The sequence below is a fragment of the Montipora capricornis genome, chromosome 2 (genome assembly GCF_036669925.1).
Source record: "Montipora capricornis isolate CH-2021 chromosome 2, ASM3666992v2, whole genome shotgun sequence".
In the NCBI taxonomy this organism is placed as follows: domain Eukaryota; kingdom Metazoa; phylum Cnidaria; class Anthozoa; order Scleractinia; family Acroporidae; genus Montipora; species Montipora capricornis.
This window is the reverse complement of record NC_090884.1, coordinates 56,269,927-56,274,456: the sequence shown is the minus strand read 5'-3', so window position 1 is coordinate 56,274,456 and position 4,530 is coordinate 56,269,927. Positions and strand designations below refer to the sequence as shown.

The following is a 4,530-nucleotide window of genomic DNA, read 5'->3' as shown; positions in this document are numbered from 1 at the left end:
AATTAGTCAAAAACATTAAGGAACTTACAGAAACTATGAAAGTTCTTAAGGGACATCATAGTTTTTTTTTCTCGAAATCGGACTTTGTTTTTTTTGTGTTTTAAAATCATTCTGAAGTTGGTTTTTGCGAGCATCTGACTCAGTCTTTCCGAAATTCGGTGTTTGTTTTCCGAAATTAAGATAAATTCCGACAATGGTGAAATTGGAGTTTATGAAATATACGCTAACTGCTAAAACACTGAAGACTCGCTGAGCTCCACACTTTAAAATAGCATTGTAATGTTTACTTCCTGAGACAAAAAAAGAATGGCTCCCGGAATTTCCAATCCACTATTCCTGTTGATTTTGTTAGGGTGAAGTCTTATGTGAATCGCCTCTTCGACCTTGCGTTTGTACCAATGAGGATCACGATCAATAAACTTTACTTCGTTTCAAAGCAGGTTGTGTCCGGTGTTGTTAGCGTGTTTTGAAACGGCGGAGGTCTGGGTATGGGCGAGTCGGATGTCTCGTGCGTGACGCGATGCGACCAAAATCGTGATTGAATGTAAATATTTCGTCATTTTGTCACCGGGATGTAGAGAAATTTGCCGATACCTCTTGACACGCTTGTCCACGTTTGTTTGACTTCAAAGGATTCTAAAGTTTAAACTGTGAGCCATCATCAACACCGATACGGTAAGATTTTCTGCCGTTCCTCTAATATTCGGCGCGTAATTTGTAATTCGTTGGACGTGATCAGTATTCATAAACGGTCTCTAAGATGCCTGTTGAAATCAAAAAACATTTCAGAGCGATTGATAAACGTATCCACCCGGTCCACTTCATTTTTTAGTCTTCCAACTTTTATGAGCATTGTACAGGTTTAATTAATGCGCAATAGCTGTTTGAATGATCAAGAGATCGCACATCACGCTCATAATAATTTTCTACCTCGAAGATAACAATGGCAAAGGCTTAATTAAGGGGGATGTAGCTTTCTTTAAGAGAAAAATCAAGTCCACAATAATTATTTTATTTCATTCTGGAAGGTTATGACGATATCCGTTCAATGGGGCAACTTCGATTTCACAATTATCGTTTGTGGGTTGCATTGTGTACCACTTGTGCTCACTTTGGTCACGTCGCACTATTTTGGCATAAGTTGCCTTATCGCCCTCGTGACCCTGTGGGAGGTAAAAGAACCCACACTATTCGATAGGGTAGGCATGAAATTTTCCCATGTTGTGTTTTTTCCCTGTAGCATATGAATGGGAGGGTAAATTCTCGTTAATACTCGAAGATATTAGCGACCATTAGATACACCAAGCTACTCTAAAATGCGAGGTTAAACAAAGATATGATGATGATGCTGTCAACTGATGAAAGCTACAAGCCCGTTTTGGCCTTCACGGGGTTTCATCCTTGATTTAGGGGGAATTAAGGGGTGTACCTAAGAGATAAAGTTTGTGCCGAATATTCCATAAACAAATTTTTGTTGTCGGATAGATTCACAATAGACAATCTTAGAAAATCGATAAACGCAATGGATTGCTCGTCATTTAATTTTTTGTTATTTTTTCCCCATGTGCTGTTTTTCGACTGGTGCTTAAAACATAAACAAGAGGAAACATGTCCATTTGATCCTCAATAGGCCTTATCACGGTTTTGACCGCCATTTTGACGGGTAGACAAAACGTAAAGAATTTGTAGTGTTTATATGGGGATCCGATGTCAAATAATTTTCGTTAAACGCTAGTTCTAAAAAAATTATGAATCGCGAACTGAAGGTACAGGGTAAAGGATTATACAGACCAATTTGTAGGGACTAGCCCTCGTTAAAAGCTGCGTAGTAGCGTTTTCGATTTTTCCATACATTTGTCTGTAATTGCACAGATAGCCCAAGCTCGATTTGTGAGCAGCTCTTAATATGATAACCTTTGCATTGTTACGTGACTCGAGCGATTTGCATATTTATAAGGATTTGCATGGGGAAAATAACGATAGTTTCTGTTTCTTGGAACCGGTTTGCTCCCTCTATATTAGTATGTATAGAGGGAGCAAACCGTTTCCTCGAAAACTAACAGGAATGGCCGTAAATCGGCTCAAAGACTACAGAGGAGGGGAAAAAAATCATGGGCGTAGCCAGGATTTTTCAAAGGGGAGGGGTCACACTGTGTCAAACAGGGGGTACTCGCGTTTTCTCATCCTGAATATTGTAGGTTGTTTGAATAAAAAACGGCTTACAAAGGGGGGGGTGACGGGCACCCCAGGACACCCCCCCCCCCCTGGCTACGCCCTTGGGAAAAAACACTCAACTAAAGTAAGGTAAGACGATTTTTATTTAAATCTGCTCACAAATCGAGCTTGGCCTACCTGTGGTAATTGTTACTGAAAATTCGCGGGAAAAAATTACAGACAAATATATAGAAAAATTGAAAACGCTGCTGGGCAACTTCTTTAAAAGGTTAGTGCCTAAAATTTGGTCTGTATAATCTTTTGCCCTGTACCTTCAGTTATCAATTCATAAACTTTTCAGAACTAGCGTTTAACGAAAATTATTTGACATCGGATCCCTATATAAACACTACAAATTCTTTACGCTTTGCCTACCCGTCAAAATGGCAGTCAAAACCGTGATACAGTTTATTCTCGATTTCCTTTTTGTTCTGCAACTGGTCACGAAGTCAACTCCGACATTTACCAGAAGCATCTGCTATTTATAATTGTCACCCTTTTGTTACTTGTTTATATTTATCAAGGTTTGGTCATATCACCTTGTTATACCTCCCAACTCAAATACGTTTTCTGATTGGAGGAGAACGTGTCGCGTGTCATTGGTCAAAACTTCATGACGCCCAAGGGCAACTACAACTTGAACTTTCGACTCACACGTGATCAGGTCGTGCACCTTTGAAACAGCGGCAAATCTGTACGCCAGCCGACGTCAAGCAAATAACCTCGACCTCAATGTTTCCCTCGGCTTCGCCTCGGGGAACATTGAGGGTCTCGGGGAAACAAAACTCACTGTTTCCCTTGGGGCCAGTCATTAAGTGCTTAATGTCGCTTTCGTGTTTCGTTGTAGAGAAAATGATGACGGAAGAAAATGAGATGAACTTTAATGTCGCTGAGGCCTCCACACAACCAGTCAACGATGGAGATCTGGAATCATTAAGGCTACTAAGTATTAGTTCATCATACGAAGATGAAAAAGATGAAACTGAAAAACAAAGGCTAAAAGCAGTCGTGGGTGTCAAAGAAACGCAGTTAAACGGAAACCGTAAGGAAAGAATAGACGGCCAAAATCAACTCTCCGAAGATGACGTAACAGGAACCGAACAATTATCAAGACCGACTCGTTTGTCCCTCAGTAACGAACAACCTACGAAGCCCAGTAACGACTTATCCAGTCATATGAACTCACGACACGTGTCATTTACCCCCGAGAAGGAAGCCAAGGAAAACGGGCTGAACGATACAAGCGTTGCCTATGACAACCGAGGTTTTACTGAAATGCAGACATCATCTGACTCTGCAACGCGCTTGCGCGTTCATACGAATGGCAGTGTCCATTACCAAACCCATAGCGAGGGCGAGGAATGCAACGAAAGCGAAATTTCTATTGCTTGGACTGTGCATCACAATTCTCAAAATGGTTCTTTAAGACGAAGGAGACAAAACACACATCATGGTACCCTTGTATCGGATTCCTTTGTCAATGAATGTATTTGTTGTTGTGTAATTTTATGACGAAATTCATATAGAGCGTTTTCACATGACGTCACGGCAGCCATGTTGGTGTTCCAAAACCAAGAAATGGCGGCCATGATGGTGTACCAAATTAAGCCTCTGGGAAGTGAACTCTATTTTTATGCAAATACTTTCTATAGTAATCCAATATGGCTGCTAGTCTCGTGAGTTAAAACGCTCTATACCGGTATTGCAACTGCGGATTTGTGACGATTTTTTTTTAGCTAAGACCGTCCCCTTTTCCCCTTTTTTTCTCCGCTTACTCCTACATTTGGGTCGGTCGGTCGGAGCAGAAAAAAAAATGAAAAGTAAAAATAGACTGCGAGGAGTTGTCCTTTCTTCCTCAAATTTAATTAACAACATTATGCAAATTTTGGGAAAACTGAGAAGGGATTGGGGAGAGGGAGGATAAAGGACGACTATTTCCTTCCTCTATTTCGGGCCCAGGCTATCAGCTTGCATATACTTAGAACATTACTAGGGGAGGGGTGGTCTTTTCCACTGAGTACTTCACAACAATTATACTAAGAACATTACAAGGGAGGGGTAGTCTTTTCCACTGCGTATCCGCTTATCCACTTCACAGACACTATTCGTAAAGAGTAGGGCATGGAGCTCCCGGTGTTGTGGTTAGGCCTCATATCATTCATTCATGTGCTGGTGCGATCGCTAATGGACTGATAGCGGCTGCCAGCGGCGCCTGTATATGCTGATGTCCGATCTCACCCATAGGTCACTTTCTTGTAAAGCGCATTTGAATATGCCTATAGAAAATGTGCTATATAAATACATTACCGTTACCAT

The 4,530-nt window shown here is 41.1% G+C and overlaps 1 long non-coding RNA gene across 1 annotated transcript; it reads left to right on the top strand.

Moving 5' to 3' along the window:
- The first annotated feature begins 537 nt into the window (after window positions 1-537).
- On the top strand, window positions 538-3,683 carry LOC138038136 (uncharacterized). Its single transcript, XR_011130192.1, has 2 exons — window positions 538-675; window positions 3,062-3,683. It is a non-coding gene; the product is annotated as an uncharacterized lncRNA (long non-coding RNA).
- The last annotated feature ends 847 nt before the right edge of the window (window positions 3,684-4,530 follow it).